Source organism: Pongo abelii, chromosome 18 (genome assembly GCF_028885655.2).
Source record: "Pongo abelii isolate AG06213 chromosome 18, NHGRI_mPonAbe1-v2.0_pri, whole genome shotgun sequence".
Lineage (NCBI taxonomy): Eukaryota > Metazoa > Chordata > Mammalia > Primates > Hominidae > Pongo > Pongo abelii.
Window position 1 is genome coordinate 6,127,347 of NC_072003.2, and position 17,257 is coordinate 6,144,603.

At 50.1% G+C, this 17,257-nt stretch overlaps 1 protein-coding gene and 1 pseudogene across 1 annotated transcript in view; one reads left to right on the top strand and one right to left on the bottom strand.

Annotated features, from left to right (window-relative positions):
- Positions 1-10,961, bottom strand: part of LOC129050674 (olfactory receptor 7E24-like) — a 53,466-nt gene extending 42,505 nt beyond the window's left edge. The window contains exon 1 of the mRNA XM_054533436.2: positions 9,991-10,961. The gene's annotated coding sequence lies outside the window, so the exon portion shown is untranslated. The remainder of the gene's footprint in view (positions 1-9,990) is intronic.
- A 5,486-nt stretch (positions 10,962-16,447) lies between these two features.
- The window catches only part of LOC134760419 (small ribosomal subunit protein eS24-like), a 100,608-nt pseudogene continuing 99,798 nt past the window's right edge, over positions 16,448-17,257 (top strand).

The window sequence follows — 17,257 nt, forward strand, 5'->3', positions numbered from 1 at the left end:
CTCCAGCTAGTGATCCACAGATGCCATTAGAGGGCAAAAGCGCTGCCGCTCCCTCATTTGCCACCAAGACCCGGTACGGCCCTGGCCTTAAGGACAAGTTAGTCAATTGCTTATTGTACATCACGGGATGAACGCTGGGAGAGAGGAAACGCAGAGTGTGTAGGGAGAGGGCAAAAACGGCTACATCTGACCCACCCCAGAGATGAGGAAGGCTTCCAAGTGGGAGGTGATGCCAGGAGGTAACCAGGTGGAAATCTCCCTCAAGTAGCAGGGACAGGTGTGCAAAGGCTCAGAGGGAGCTTCTCCAGGATCAGCAGAGCTCGATTGTAGGGTGTGAAGCTGTCACAGAGGCTGGAGAACTAAGCAGTGCCTTGCTAAGAAGGCTGCATTTTAACCTGAAGGGACATGGGAGCTACTTCAGGCTGGTAGGCAGGGGGGTGATGCTGGTTGGATTGCAATGCAGAGAAACCCTTTGTTGGCCTGCGTCTGATGGACTGGAGAGACCCTTGAAGAAATCAGGGTACAGGCAGTCCTCGGGAGGAGAAATGAGGAAGATGCCAACTGAGACCACAGCAGTGGGGAAGAGCGTGAGAGGGATGGAAATTGAGACAAATTCATGGGTGTTTGGCCTGTGCAGTCACACAGGGCCCCATGCTGAGAGGGACCCCGAGCTTGGCTTAATGCTCTGCTGTTACTGTCTTAAAATTCCTGCTCATTTTATGTTTGAATCTATGTTTTGTTTTGTTTTGTTTTGAGAAAGAGTCTCACTCTGTCACCCAGGCTGAAATGCAGTGGTGCCATCTCGGCTCACTGCGACCTCCACCTCCCAGGCTCAAGTGATTCTCCTGCTTCAGCCTCCCAAGTAGCTGGGACTACAGCCACCCACCACCACGCCCAGCTAATTTTTGTATTTTTAGTAGAGAGTGGGTTTTGCCATATTGGCCAGGCTGGTCTTGAACTCCTGACCTCAAGTGATCTGCCCACCTCAGCCTCCCAAAGTGCTGGGATTACAGGTGTGAGCCTCTGCACCCAGTCTGAATCATGTTTTATCAGTGAAATCCAACGGGGCAATAGAACATGTGCATGGGCAGACGAGACACCAACAATAAGAGTTACCCCCGTCCCTTGCCACCACACTCCCCACGGCGTGTCTGCCGTGCCCTGAGCATAGAATCTTGGGGGTTCCGCAGTGCATGGGAGCCCAGCAAGGCTCCAAGTGAGAAGAAGGGCAACCTACTATGTCCACAACGGAGTCTGCGAGAGACGCTGATAGCACCAAGAGGTCGCGGTTTCTCTTATTATAGAATCAGAATTGAAAACCAAGTCAATGGCATTCTAAGAAACAGGAACAAACAAGGAACCCTCTCCCAACCTTTTCTACTCATCTGATTCCCTGTGGTAGCCAACCACTTCCACTGGAAATGATGACATAGGAGAGGCAAAGATAGCAGGGTCATAGTTATTTTTCCTTTCAATTCTTCCTTACACATCAGTAAGCCAAAGGTAGAGAGTGGTGGTAGATTGTATAGGTGTGAAAAAGTGAAATAAAAACAGCTGAATGGCAGGTGTGGTGGCTCATGTCTGTAATCCCAGCATTTTGGGAGGCTGAGGCGGGTGGATCACAAGGTCAGGAGTTTGAGACCAGCCTGGCCAACATAGCGAAACCCCATCTCTATTAAAAATACAAAAATTAGGCGGGTATGGTGGCGGGTTCCTGTAATCCCAGCTGCTCAGGAGGCTGAAGGTAGGAGAATGGCCTGAACCTGGGAGGCAGAGGTTGCAGTGAGCTGAGATCTCACCACTGCACTCTAGCCTGGGCAAGAGAGCAAGACTCTGTCTCAGGGAAAACAAACAAACAAACAAACAAACAGAAACAGCTGAATTAGTTGCCTGCAATGTCTCACTCTTTCTGTGAGGCAAAAAAAAACCCACATGCAAAGTACAAATTATGTCATTTCTGTAATTCCACATTTGAGTCCAATGTTCCTGTTGAAATCTGGCATTGCACAATGTAAAGAGGAACAGTATAATCCATGCTAGTTATTTAAAATGTTAATTTTTTTTACTTAGAAGGACATTAAATAACAATTGAAAGCATCATGATAAATTGAGACGCAGAGACCACACAAGAAAGAAAATGCTTTCTATGTTAATATTTCAGCAGTGCTTTTCCTCGGATTTTTGAATAAGGGGGCCCATGTTTTCATCTTGCACTGGACCTTGCAAATTCTGCAGCTGGTCCTGACTGCCAAGAGAGGGATTTAGCCATAAAATCAGCAGGGGTTTGTCGTGGGGATGTGGGGTACATGAACAGAGAGGGTTTAGGCATGGCTGCAGGGTTTTAAGCTGGTGGTACTTTTGGCTGGGAAATCTAGGCAATCAAGCACTGAAGGACAGGCTTTGTGAATCTGTTGTGGATGGGCTGAGCCTGCAGTGGCCATGGGGCATCCTGTCTGGGAGGAGGGAGAGCAGCAATTCATCAGCACAGGTGGTGACTGAGGCTCAGGAGGGGCTACTGAGGCAGGAACTGTGGGCATGGTTGCTGGGGAATGCAGACATTTAGGAGATGGGACAACAGCTGGGTATGGTGGCTCACACCTGTAATCCCAGCTACTCAGGAGGCTGAGACAGGAGGATAGCTCGAGGCCAGGAGTTCAAGATCAGCCTGTACAACATAGCGAGACACCATTTCCCCCCCACCAAAAAAAATCATAAAAAGTAAAAATACAAAAAAGAGATGGGACAATAAAGAAGGCCTCATAAAGGAGATGGAGAGGAAGGGGACAGGAGAAAAGGGGAGAGGGAAGGTGACAGCCAGAAGCAGGCATGAGAGGTTCCCTAGAGTGGGGTTTTATTATCTCAAGTGACCATGAGCAAATTACTGAACTTCTGTGTGCTGCAGACATCATGGATAAAACGAAGATAAAATGAAGACAATAACAAGAGCATTTATGGGCGGGGTGGTTGTGGTGAAGATGAAATGAAGAGTTTATATGGGAAGGGCTCAGAATTCTGCTGTATTAAATGCCTCGGGCTGCTGTAACAAGGTACCACAAGCTGGGTGGCTTAGAACTACAGAAATGCATCGTCTCACGCCTGCAGGCCAGAAGGCTGAGATGAAGGCGTTCTCAGGGCCATGCTCCCTCTGAAGATACTAGGGAAGGATCTCCCTCCCAGCTTCTGCCAGCTCCTTAGCTTGTGGAAGCAGAAGTCCAGTCTTCACGTGGCCTTCTCCCTGTGTGCATCTGTGTCCAAAATTTCCCCTTTCCATATCTATATCTATATCTATATCTATATCTTTATCTATATCTATATCTTTATCTATATCTACACACACATACACATATATGTAGTGTGTGTATATATATAGATATATATAATTTTATTTATTTATTTATTTATTTACTTATTTTGAGACAGAATCCTGCTCTGTCACCTGGGCTGGAGTGCAGTGGTGCAATCTTGGCTCACTGCCACTTTCGCCTCCTGGGTTCAAGCAATTATCCTCCCTCAGCCTCCCGAGTAGCTGGGATTACAGGTGCCCACCACTATGCCCAGATAATTTTTTTGGATTTTTATTGGAGACAGGTTTCAGCATGTTGGCCAGGCTGGTCTTGAACTGCTGACCTCAAGTGATCCACCTGCCTCGGCCTCCCAAACTGCTCAGATTACAGGCGTGAGCCACCACGCCTGGCCTATTTATTATTTTTAAAAGATGGGGGTCTTGCTGTGTTGGCCAGGTTGGTCTTGAACCTTGGCCTCAAGTGATCCTCCCGCCTCAGCCTCCAAAAGTGCTAGGATTACAGGCATGAGCCACTGTGCCCGGCCTATTTTATTTATTATCTTTTTAATAGAGATGGGAATCTCCCTATGTTGGCCAGGGTGGTCTTGAACCTTGGTCTCAAGTGATCCTCTTGCCTCAGCCTCCCAAAGTGCTAGGATTACAGCCATGAGCCACTGCACCTGGCCAATTTCCCCTTTCCATAAGGACATCCATTATACTGGATAAAGCCCACTCTATCAACCTCATTTGAACTTGACTACCTTTGTAATGACTGTCTCCAAATATGTCACATTTTGAGGTACTTGGGGTCACGACTCCAGGAAGTCTTTTGTGGGAGAGGGGATGCAATTCAACCCACAACAGTGCCCTGCTCTGTTAAATGTTCACCTTTGTGAAAAAGATGACCTCCACGAGTTGTTTTCTTCAAAGGTATGAGGAAGAGAACAGTGAGGGACAACGTGAGGGTGGGGAACCTAAATTTGTTGTGGCCACAATCTCCGCAACAACCCGATGTTTCTCCCGCAGCACTCAGCAGCCCAGGTGAAGGTAAATACAAGAAGGAGAGGGAACAATGATGAGGGAGTGACACGCGCCAAAGACAACCATAGGCAAAAATACTAATGGCAGCAAGGCAGATGGGGAACACTGTTCATTGCTCTACCTGCCTCACTTTTGTTCAGGGGCCACCAGGAGGCCTGAGGTCCCAGGTGGACAGAAATCACCAAGATCCCCTCTTGGCCCCAACCAACATACGCACAGGAGGCAAACCAACATTTGATCATTTATTAAAACAAATAAGAGGTTAATCTCTGGGTAAAAAGGCCTTGTTTGCCAGCAGCTCAGGGGATGCCTTCAAGCTGACAGGCGCTAGTGTGCTTTGAAGTAGGAAGCATCACATGGGTTCTGGAGATAAGCAATAGATAAACAACGGGAGTTACCAGAAGTGTCAAGTCAGGCATCACCTTAACAGAAATTATTCCTGGAGCTAATGTGGAAGTCATTAATCCCAAGAGAAAAGACAGAGGTGGGCATGGTGGCTCATGCCTGTCATCTCAACAGTTTAGGAGGCCGAGGCGGGAGGATCCCTTGAAGCCAAGAGTTCAAGATCAGCCTGGGCAACAAAGTGATACCTCGTCTCTACAAAAACTAAACTAAATAAAATAAATTAGCCAGGTGCAGTGGTGCACACCTGTAGTCCCAGTTACTCAGGAGGCTAAGGCAGGAGGATTGCTTGAGCCCAGGAGGTCAAGGCTGCAGTGACCTATGATCATATCACTGCACTCCAGCCTGGGCAACAGAGCAAGCCCCTGTCTCTAAAAATAAGAGAAAACAGATGAAGCAAAGTGGGCCAAAACTAAAAAAAGGGAATTGTTCCGTTTTAGATGAAGGATTGCAAAACAAAATTTTCAAGAGCAGCAATGAAAGACCTGTCTACCACAGTGTAGCCCTCAGCTAAACCACAAGTGGGCAGACTCTGACTCTCCCACGCCCCTCTCGCTCACCCCAAACCCCTTCTAGATAGAATGTTCTCCTTCCTCTTCATCCTAATGCCAGGAGCAACTTTGGTGGTACGTTCCCCACAACTGTCCCGTTTGCCAAAGCTCCAGGTTCTAGAGCCTTCCTTCCTTTCTTCTCTTCTGCTTTAAGGCGTGCTTACCCTGAGTTCAAGACCCTTATAGCCTTGTTAGATAAATGGCTACCTAAGATGATCGGTTAATCAGAGCGAGTATGGCTGATGATGGCTTCTGCAATATAATGCAATGAACCTGCGCCCACCTTCACTGAACGATCAACATTCACTTTGGTGTAATGGGGTAAACCATGAGCATATCCTTCCTGATGTGATATACAGAGAACATGACACCATTGCTGTGATACTCCCACCCCAAATGCATAAGAGTATCACCGCCAAGAAACATCAGCCAAATCCAAAGTAAGGAACATCTATCAGATAACCGTCTCGTGTTCTTCAAGAATGCCAATACCATGAAAGATAAAGTGAGGAGCTGTTCCAGGCTAAAAGGGACCTACAGAGACACAACAACTGAAAATAATGCATGATCTGTGCTTATCTTTTGCTCCAATATACATCACTGGATTAACAGGCGAAATCTGAATGAGGTCCATACATTAGAAAACCGTATTGTAGCAGGGTTAGTTTCCTGATTTTGATCATTGCCTTGGTTATATAAGAGAAAGTCCTTGTTATTAAGGAATACACAGGAATATTTAGGGGTAAAGGATAACTCATCTGCCACTTAGAAAATAATAAATTAAATGGGGTAAAATGGTAGCACTGGGGAATCTCAGCGAAGGGTATAAAGGATGTCTTTGTACTATTCTTGCAACGCTTCTGTGTCTGCAAAAATAATAATAAATATTACATATTTAATAACTAAATGAATGAAAAAGTGTGCAATGTTTCTGCAGTCGTCAACCTTGGCGATGCAATAGGATCATCCCAGAAGCTCTGCATGAATATCAGTGCCCAGGCCCCAACCCAGAGATTCATAGTCAGTTAGCTGGGGGTGAAACTCCACACATCGGCATGTGTGAAACAAACCCCAAGGTCATTCTAGTGTGAATCCAGAATAATAAGCCGCCAGCTTAGCCTTTAGTGTCATTGGGTGACAGGAAAGTTCTAGGCTGGGGACCTTCTGAGCCCCCCATGTCTGCTTGTTTTGAGATCTGATCTTGGGGGCAGCATGGTGACTCAAAACAAGAGCACAGTTGTGGGTCCAGTCTTGGTCCTTCCAATAATAAGATGGGAGACGTTGGGTCAGATCCCTTGCCTGTTCCAAGCCTGGGTTTTCTCAGCTGTGGAATGAGGTTAACCAGGAAGTGCCTCAGAGGCCAATGTGCATTCAAGGAAGAAGATGCCCAGCTCAGTAACTGATATGGTGTGGCTGTGTCCCCGCCCAAATCTCTAATTGTAGTTCCCATAATCACCACATGTTGTGGGAGGGACCTAGTGGGAGGTAACTGAATCATGGAGTGGGTCTTTCCATTCCAATGTCATTATTCATGACATTGAATAAGTCTCACAAGATCTAATTTTTTTTTCTTTTTTTGAGACCGAGTCGCACTCTATTGCCCAGGCTGCAGTGCAGTGGCATGATCTCAGCTCATTGCAACCTCCACCTCCTGGATTTAAGCAATTTTCGTGCCTCAGCCTCCTGAGAATCTAGGACAACAGGCATGAGCCATCACGCCTGGCTAATTTTTGTATTTTTATTAGAGATGGGGTTTCAACATGTTGGCCAGGCTGGTCTCAAACTCCTGATCTCAGGTGATCCACCCACCTTGGCTTCCCAGAGTGCTGTGATTAGAGGTGTGAGTCACTGTGCCCTGCCTGATCCAATGGTTTTATAAAGGGGAGCTCCCCTGCACAAGTCTCTTGCCTGCTGCCATCTAAGATGTGACTTTGCTCCTCCTCCACCTTGTACCATAATCATGAGGCCTCCCCAGTCATGTGGATGTGTGAGTCCATTAAACCTCTTTTTCTTTATCAATTACCCAGTCTCAGGTATGTCTCTATTAGCAGAGTGAGAATGGACTAATAGAGTAACCCTTACATCCCTGGACCCCAAAATGGAGTTGCCACAGGATGGCAGTCTGAAATCCTTGTGATGTCCAGCTGGCAGAAAGGAATTTGGATGAGTAGGGCTGGCCAAATTCTGGTATTGCTGGTGGGTCCTGTCATTGTGTGGGTGACTCCTTGCACCCCGGCCCTTCATAGGACTAAATTCTGGGAGGGTTCTTGGGAAAGTGGCCAGAGAAGGCAAGAGGACACCAATCTTCTTCCAGGCAGTAGGAAGGCAAGCTGGAGAGGCCAAGCTCCCAAGTAAACTGAGGCACCTCCACTGGCCCCTTTGTGAGTCATGCTTGACCTGGGTTTTATGGCAAGAATGTGCCCTCACCAAACGGTGCGAAATAAGGCCCCAGGCTCCACATCTGATCCCAGGTGCCCCCCTCTGCCCTGCCCTAGACTCACCTAAAGCTGTACTGCCCAGAGTCATGGCCTCAGGCCACACGTGGCTACTGGGCACTTGAGATGTGGCCGTCTCAACTGAGATATGCTGTTAGTGTAAAATATACACTAGTGTAAAATATACACTGTTAGTGTAAAATATACACTAGAACATAAAATATCTCATTAAGAATTTTTCAGTATTCATTAATGTTGAAATAATAATATTTTGAATATATTGGTTAAATAAAGTTTACTAGGAGAATTCATTTCACCCCTTTTACTTTTTCTAATGTGGTGACTAAATTATTTAATATTACACATGTGGATTACATTATATTTCTTCTATTGGACAGCTCTGTTCTGAAGTGTGCACATTGTCCTTTTGTGGCTTATTTCCCTGATAATTTTATTAAAATTAAATTGAGGGGCCAGGTGCAGTGACTCACACCTCTAATCTCAGCACTTTGGGAGGCTGAGGCAGATGTATCACCTGAGGTCAGGAGTTCGAGACCAGCCTGGCCAACATGGTGAAACCCTGTCTCTACTTAAAGATACAAAAATTATGTGCCACATTTTCTTAATCCAGTCTATCATTGTTGGACATTTGGATTGGTTCCAAGTCTTTGCTATTGTGAATAATGCGGCAATAAACATACGTGTGCATGTGTCTTTATAGCAGCATGATTTATAGTCCTTTGGGTATATACCCAGTAATGGGATGGCTGGGTCGAATGGAATTTCTAGTTCTAGATCCCTGAGGAATCGCCACACTGACTTCCACAAGGGTTGAACTAGTTTACAGTCCCACCAACAGTGTAAAAGTGTTCCTATTTCTCCACATCCTCTCCAGCACCTGTTGTTTCCTGACTTTTTAATGATTGCCATTCTAACTGGTGTGAGATGGTATCTCATTGTGGTTTTGATTTGCATTTCTCTGATGGCCAGTGATGGTGAGCATTTTTTCATGTGTTTTTTGGCTGCATAAATAAGAAAATGTGGCACATATACACCATGGAATACTATGCAGCCATAAAAAATGATGAGTTCATGTCCTTTGTAGGGACATGGATGAAATTGGAAATCATCATTCTCAGTAAACTATCGCAAGAACAAAAAACCAAACACCGCATATTCTCACTCATAGGTAGGAAACTGAACAATGAGAACACGTGGACACAGGAAGGGGAACATCACACTTCGGGGACTGTTGTGGGGTGGGGGGAGGGGGGAGGGATAGCATTGGGAGATATACCTAATGCTAGATGACGAGTTGGTGGGTGCAGCGCACCAGCATGGCACATGTATACATATGCAACTTACCTGCACATTGCGCACATGTACCATAAAACCTAAAGTATAATAATAATAATAATGATAATAATAAAAGAAAAAAAAAGATACAAAAATTAGCTGGGCGCAGGGGTGCGTGACTATAATCCCAGTTATGCGGGAGGCTGAAGTAGGAGAATCGCTTGAATCCTGGAGGCAGAAGTAGCAGTGAGCCGAGATCACGCCACTGCACTCCAGCCTGGGGGACAAGAGCGAAAATCCATCTCTAAATAAATAAATAAATAAATAAATAAATAGAAAAATTAAATTTAGGGCCGGGCACGGTGGCTCATGACTGTAATCCCAGCACTTTGGGAGGCCGAGGCAGGAGGATGACATGAGGTCAGGAGTTCCAGACCAGCCTGGCCAACATGGTGAAATCCCATCTCTACTAACAATACAAAAATTAGCTGGACATTGTGGTGGGTGCCTGAAATCCCAGCTACTCCGGAGGCTGAGGCAGGAGAATCACTTGAACCCGGGAGGCGAGGTTGCGGTGAGCTGAGATTGCACCAAGGTGCTCCAGCCTGGGCGACAGAGTGAGACCCTGTCTCAAAAAATAAATAAAGAAATAAAAATAAATTGAGGAAGGATTGAGCATGCAAAATAGAATCAGCCTTTGACCCTGAATACCCTGCAGTGAGAATTCCCCTGTGGTTCTCAGGCTTCTGTAATTCCAGCAAATACACTCTTCCTTCAGGTTCACTAAAGTGCAGATATCGTGAGATAATGCTCATTTCTCACGGCTTGCTTGAATAATAATAATGATCATTATAGTAATTTACAACTTAATAGTCAACACTGCCTTTTTAACCCAGTCTGTGAGACTGAATCTTAAACGTGACATTCTTTGAAGTAAAGCTCTCAATTAATGTACCAGACTGCATAAACTCTAATAACTTACCTTTCCACGGAAAGAGAATATGTGGGTATTCTCTTTGAAGACAAATGGCGGAGAGTAGACTCCCATCAAAGACCCTCTGGCAGTAAAGAGTTGCATTCCAGAAGGTTCCAGAAGGTTCTGTGGAAGGCTGTAGTTTGGGATGGGTTCTCAGGTGTCTAACTGCTTTCTAAGTATGAAGACTCCTGGTTCGTGCTTTAGCTACACCCACAGGAGGAACAGCCTAAGACATTCCTCCACACAATAACAGACCCAGGCAGTGCAGAGCCATGTGGGTCTTATCTGTTCTGTTGTCCACAGTCTGGTTTTATCTTAGACCCAGCCTTGTGCAATCCATGTTGTGTATTGGCACTCTAATTAAGTTTCCTATTTGTAAAAAGCCCCTTTCATTCGGTGGTTCCTCAGGGCTTTAGGGGAACTTTCTGGAAACCAGGAAGAAGGAAATAAAGGTTGTTTTGCTGAGGACGGGTGACGTTGGGCACGGGACCCAAATGAGTGGTTTGAGCAGAAAGTAGCCTCCACGCTGGACTAATGCTTGGCAACATTATGGTAAAATTTGGGGAAGCCGGGAGAGGAGGGGGCAGAGTTTCTTTCCCAGCCAGCCAAGGGATCCCGGCAGTTTTGGTCCTAGGATGTCTCTCTGTGCATTCCCAAGTGATTGCAAGGCTTCTTCTTGTCATCGTGTCTGAGACTTGGATTCCCCAAGCGTCCTTCTTTTCCTGGAGCCTCTGAGTCCTCTATTCCTGAGGCCTTTCTTCAGCCCTCCCAATAGCCCCGCCATGATTTCATTGCAGGGCTGTGACCATCTATGACAAGCCGACATCTTTCTTTAAAGAGGCACCTCTGGACCTGCAGCACCGGCTCTTCATGAAGCTGGGCAGCACGCACTCTCCGTTCAGGGCCCGGTAGGCCTCCCATCCTCAGCTGCCTTCTCTCCTGCTCCCCACTGCCCTGGCCTGTGCCCTTCTCACTGCAGACCTGGGAACCCACTCATCCAGGGGTTGGCAAACTAAGGCTACAGGCCAGTCTCCTGCTTTTGTAAATCAAGCTTCTTTGGGACACAACACACTCATTGCCTTCTGAGTTGTCTCCAGCCGCCTTTGAGCTACAATAGCAGAATCGCATTTTGCAACAGAGAACCTGTGGCCCGCAAAGCCTGAAGTATTTACTCTCCAGCCAGTGGGTTCCCAGGCCTGTGGCAGGATCTGTGGACCTGTGTGTCCCCTGGGGTGTCTCATGGGGCTAAGGAGGGGACCTTTGTGCAGGTCCACACACCCTGAGGTGTGCACCTGGGTAAGCTGGGGTGGTGTGGGAGGGCATCCCTGCACCCTCATCTTGAGTCTAGGGGATAAGACAGTAAGTCCCGTGGAGAAAAGGAATGAGTCAGTCTTGTTTGCTGTTGTAACCTTAGCACCCAGCAACAATATTAGAGAAAGCAAGCCCAGGCCTCGGATGGCAGGGGTGGCCTGGTGCTGCTGATGTGGCCGGGCACCCCAACCGTTGGGAGCCTGCAGGCCTCGCCACGGCAGGAGATGCCCGTTCTGGGTCATGGGCCTGCTCTGTGGCCTCTCACAGGCTTTTTTTCTGCTCTTTCAGCTCAGAACCTGAGGACCCAGCCACGGAGCGATCAGCCTTCACGGAGCGGGATGCTGGGAGCGGGCTGGTGACATGTCTCCGTGAGCGGCCAGCCCTGCTGGTCAGCAGCACGAGCTGGACAGGTCTGCACGACCCCTGGAGTACTTGGGGTTGGTGTGACGGCACCTGGCCAACCTGTGTTCTCCTCACCCCCGCCAGTCCTGCATACCCCCACCACGCCACGGTCTCAATGAGAAGGGGAGGGCGTGTGAGCTGGAAGAGGGGTGTCCAGAAACAGGCCCCTGACATTCAATTCTCTTCTCATAGAGGACGAAGACTTCTCCATCCTGCTGGCAGCTTTAGAAAGTAGGTGTGCGGCTGTGGTGAGGAGCTCTGGGCTTGTCGGGGGCCACTGAGCTGTGAGCTGCTTGTCTGGCCTGCAGCATGTTCCTGTCCCAGGACACCGGGTGTGGTGGAGGTGGGCCACCTTGAATCCCCAGTTGGGGAGTGACCAGGCCCTGACGCTGAAATGCCCCCTTCAGGAGAGTATCTCACAGAGGCTGGTGGCCTGCCCGCCAGAGCAGTGCTCTTTCTCCACCTGACCAGGTGACTCTGGCTATTGTTTATTTAAAAAATTTTTTCTGAATGGGCATGGTGGCTCACAGCTGTAATCGTAGAACTCTGGGAGGCTGAGGCAGGCAGATCACCAGAGGTCAGGGGTTCGAGACCAACCTGGCCAACATGGCGAAACCTGTCTTTACCAAAAATACAAAAATTAGCTAGGTATGGTTGTGGGTGCCTGTAATCCCAGCTACTTGGGAAGCTGATGCATGAGAATTACTTGAACCCGGGAGGCAGAGTTTGCAGTGAGATGAGATCGTGCCATTGCATTCCAGCCTGGGTGACAGAGTGAGAGTCTGTCAGAAAAAAAAAAAAAAAAAGTCTATCAGAAATTCCATGTAGAATTGTTTCTTTTTTTAAACACAGAATTTGAGCAACTGACTCTTGATGGACACAACCTTCCTTCTCTCGTCTGTGTGATAACAGGTACCGCCTGGGACCCTCGGTGTCTGTTTGGTTAGGGGATGGTGGAGGGGGAGAGGCACGCAGCCTTTACCCTGTGCTTCACATGATCTTGTCTCCTTAATCCTCACTGCAGCTCTCCGCCATAGGGTCTTATACTGCTTGATGTGGGGGGAACCTGAGGCTCAGATGGTTTCACAGCAGGGCAGGGAGCCCAGATTTGAATCTGTAGATACCAAGCTTTCTACTTTTTCAGTAGTTTCTAAGCATCTTTTTTGTTGTTGTGGTTACGTCATTGTTGTCTTTTTTTTTTTATTTTTTTGAGACAAAGTCTCTGTCGCCCAGGCTGGGGTGCAGTGGTGCGATCTCAGCTCACTGCAACCTCCACCTCTCACATTCAAGCAATTATCGTGCCTCAGCCTCCCAAGTAGCTGGGACTACAGATGCCCACCACACGCAGCTAATTTTTGTATTTTTAGAAGAAACAGGGTTTCACCATGTTGGCTAGGCTGGTATTGAACTCCTGACCTCAGGTGATCCACCCGCCTTGGCCTCCGAATATGCTCGAATTATAGGCATGAACCACTGTGCCCAGCTATGTCATTGGTGCCTTAACCGAGCGCCTCTTTCAATTTTTCAAACGGAAGAGCCCCTGTCCCACAGTTACTGCTGCTGAGCCCTTCCAAGGTGACTCAGTGAGGAGGGAGAAAAGAGGAAGCGGTGTGGGAAGAGGTGGGGTCTGGGCCAGCTGCTGGTCCTGCTCTCCTCCCTCCTTTGGCCTCTAGGCTCCGAGGAGTGGTTTGGAACCCGCACCATGTGCTCTGTGGGCTGTGCCAGGACAGGGGGAGTGCCCGTGTCCCCTGTGCACAACATAGACCAAAGGCTGGGTCCACCCAGTGGGCGGTCGGGTGCCAGGCCAGTGCTTACCCCGCCATATTTGCAGCCCGAGACCAGCTGGCTGCAGGTGCAGAGCTGTGCGTCAGGGGTCAGGGGTCAGGGGTCAAGGTGCACACACTGCTGCAGGTCTCATCTCTGTTTTTGCTGTGGATGGCTTAAAAAACATTCCCTAGATTCCCCCCTCTCATGCAGCTTTTTGTATATTCTGATGTCTTTTTCTAAGTCTTAGAAAATGAAAGCGCTGGAGCTGTCGGAGGTGCTGACACCCACCTACAGTGCTGACTCGATGGTTTTGTTCTTTGAACAGGGGTGTTTTTAAAGGGTATAAGCACACCTGTGGTTCTTCTCTCAGGTCTTCCGGAGAGATTCAGGAGGCAGGGTCATGAGTCCCAGGGACGCTGGGATTCTTACCTTCTGCAAAATATCCCGCAGCAGCTCAGAATCTGATGAGTCTCTTAACTTTGCTTCTAAGCTCTGTGTGGAGGGAAAGAGAGAAATCTCAAGGGCGCATTCACAGGAACATGAAACACGCAATAGAATGTGTGGGCAAAGCCCTATGTGATCCCTCCCTGGGGACGTGGAGTCAGTTGGCAGTGGAAGCCACAGCAGCTGAAAGCCTGACCTTCAGATGTCGCAGGGTGCACCTGGATGAGTGACAGGAAGAAGGCTAGAAGACTGACTCTTGGCCGCATTAGTCCTGGCTACTTAGCGGCCACCCGGGTCATGGGCCAGCTCCCTGGTTGCACTGGTCAGCCAGGAATTACCAGGGCAGCCATGGCACCAAGGTTTGATGGGCTTGCCATCTGAGTTTAAGTGGAAATGCAGAATGTGCCCGTACCAGCCTGGGTTACATTGTCCTCTTACAGGGGCCTCAAGCCCAGCAGCGAGCTTTGGCTCCCGAGTTAGGCAGACTGTCTCGGCTGGTATGTGACACAGGGCAAGGCACTTCATTGCTTCAGAGCTCCTTCCATGCCGTAAAAGGCCTGCAAGACCTGGTCCTAATCCCTCTCTCTGGCCTGTTCTCCCTCACCCCTGGCCCACCCTGCTCACTCCACTCCAGCCACACTGGCTGCCTTGCTGTTGTTCCTCAACCACAGCTGGCTTGTTTCCACCACAGGGCCTTTGCATATCCTGTTCCCCAAGCCCTTGCCATGGCTGGCTGCTTCACCACTCTGGCCCCGGTTCAAATGCCACCTCTTTGGGGAAGGCTTCCCTGATTCCCCGACTTTGGTGACTCTTCTCCCCAGTTGCTCCATTCACCATTTCCCTGTTTTCTTGGCTTTAAAGCCACTCTTATCTGGTCTTTTCTTGTTCATTCATTTATTTGTTTATTCTCTGGCTCTCCCATGCAAGCAGAGCCTCATCTGTCTTGGGTACTGCTTGCCTGGCTCACGGAAGGCATTTATGAAACATTTTGAGACTGAATAAAAACAGTAGCTAACACCGACATGCATTTACCCTGAGCCAGGCACTGATCCACAGGCTTTTGTACTCAACCCTGACAACAACCCTAAGAGATAGTTATCATTATATCCTCCATTTTATTAATAAGAAAACAATAGCAGAGAGAGATGCAGTCACTTGCCTAAGGTCACACAGGGCCAGGGGTTGGGCCAGGATTCGAACCAGGCAGGCTGTCTCCTGGGTCTACTGCACCCTAATCAAACAATCCCTCTGGTGAAATGTGAGTGATAATAATAGTACCCATCTCGTGGGTGCTGAGGGTGAGCCCAAGTTAGCATTCAGCGTGGGCATGTGAACAATTATAGTCAATATTGAATGGAGACCTATGATGATTTTATGAAGGTTTCTATTTTGGGTTAAAAATGCACAAATTTCTCCTGACCAGAAATGATCTCTGAGTGCTAAATATTTTATGTCAATGGAATAACGCAAATGATTAAGCAACACCCCATAAAATGGGGCAGACCCAGGGAGGAATATATATCCAAACTGACTCATCCCAGTGAGCTCACCGCACATGAATTACAAATGGGGCTGAGTGCATTAAGCCCCTCTGCTGGCAGAAGGGAGGCTGCTGCCTGCCATGCGCCTGTGCTGAGAATGGCAGGTCCCCAGGGAGACGAGAGGCCACCCCCTTCTCTGTCTCTTCCATCACAGGCGTGAGAGCCTCAGCGCATGAGCCCATTCTGTGTAGTGCTCGACATACAGATGAGAACACTGAGGCACGAGGGACATCCTGTGACCTGGTCACCGCGCTCAGGAGGACGTGGTTACCCGCGGTCCTGAGGGCGCTGACTTTTTAGAATGGGCGAAGGCAGCTGTCTCCCAGTGACCAGAACGATTACTGCCTTTAAAAAGTCGTGAAAATGATCGTGAACTGTACCCCACACCGAGAGCGCCTCTGCCCCCCAAGACGGCGGAGACGCCCCCAGCTTCCACCGCCAGCTCGCGGGGCAAGAGGGGTGCGAGCGACTCTGGCCAGGCCCCAGGGATGGGGACCGGGTGGCGAGGCCCTGACCGACGGGAACCCAGGAACTGACGTGGCGGGAGCGCCCGTGGCTTCAGCACGAAGACCCATCCCGTCAGCCCCTGGACTCCCGCGAGCCCCGCGGGCCTCTCCGCTCGCCCCGCCGCCCACCTGCCAGGGAAAGGAGCGCAGTGCGCGCGCCGCCAGGAAGCGGCGCTCGAAACTCTGCAGCAAGAGTTCGGTCCCCGCGTTCTCCTCGGGCGCCATGACGTGGGCGGGACCGCAGCGTTTTCGGGAGACCGGGCGGAAGCCGGGCCTGGACTGAAGAGGGCGGGCGCAGGGCAGTGCGCGGGGGCAGAGAGTGGGCGGGGCCCGGGGGTAGGGTCAGGAGGAGCGTCCTGGGGGCGGACTCTAGGGCGCGGCCAGGATGAGCGTTATGAGGGCGGGGCCTGGGGTTGGGCCAGGATGAGCGTCATGAGGGCGAGGCCTGGGGTAGGGCCAGGATAAGCGTCGTTGGGGAGGGTCCTGGGGAGAATCCCGGTTGGCGGGTCCTGGGGCGGGGCCAGGATAAGGCGATCCTGGAAGCGGGGCTTCGGAAGCGTCCAGGTTGGTGGCGTCCTGGAGGCGGGGCCTTGCGTGGTGGCAGGATGAGTCCTGGAGGCGGGCATTAGGGCGGGGATAAACGCCATTGGGTTCAGGAGGCGGGACTCGGAGCAGAGCCCAGGAGACAGGTCTTAGGGCGGGGCTAAGGCCAGACCCAGAGAAGGGCTCAGAAGGCGTGGCCGGGGCGGGGCGTTGACTATGTCGTAGACATGGCCAGGCGCTGCTCGGACTCTGGGAGGCGGAGCTTAGTACACGCCGTCGTGGGGAGGGTCCCAGGGTCCGGGAGGCGTGGCCGAGTCCGGGCTGCGGGCTGCGCTCAGGAGGCGGGCCCTGGGAGGCGGAGCTTAGGGAGGGGCCGGTGTCGGGAGGGACCCAGGGACTCGGAGGCCGGTCGGGGCTGAGCTCAGGGGCCGAGACGGAGCTGGGTTTGGGGCGGGGCCGAGATGGAGCGAGGGGTCCAGGATGTGGGAAACGGGAAGGGGTTTGAGGAGGGGATCGGAGTGTGGCTCAAGTTCGGGACGCGTTACCTGCGGAGGGTTTGTGGCGGGCCCAGGAGCGACGCCACGGTCTGCCGACGCGGGGCCAGGGGCGGGCCCCAGGATCCGGAGCTACGGGCGGGGCCGAGTCCGGGTTTGGGGCCCGGGAGGCAGGTCCGGTTAGGGCTAGGGTCCCTGGGATTGTCGGGTCAGGCCTTGGGCCAACTTAGGCACTCTCGCAGTTCCTCCGCCTTCAGGAAGGTGT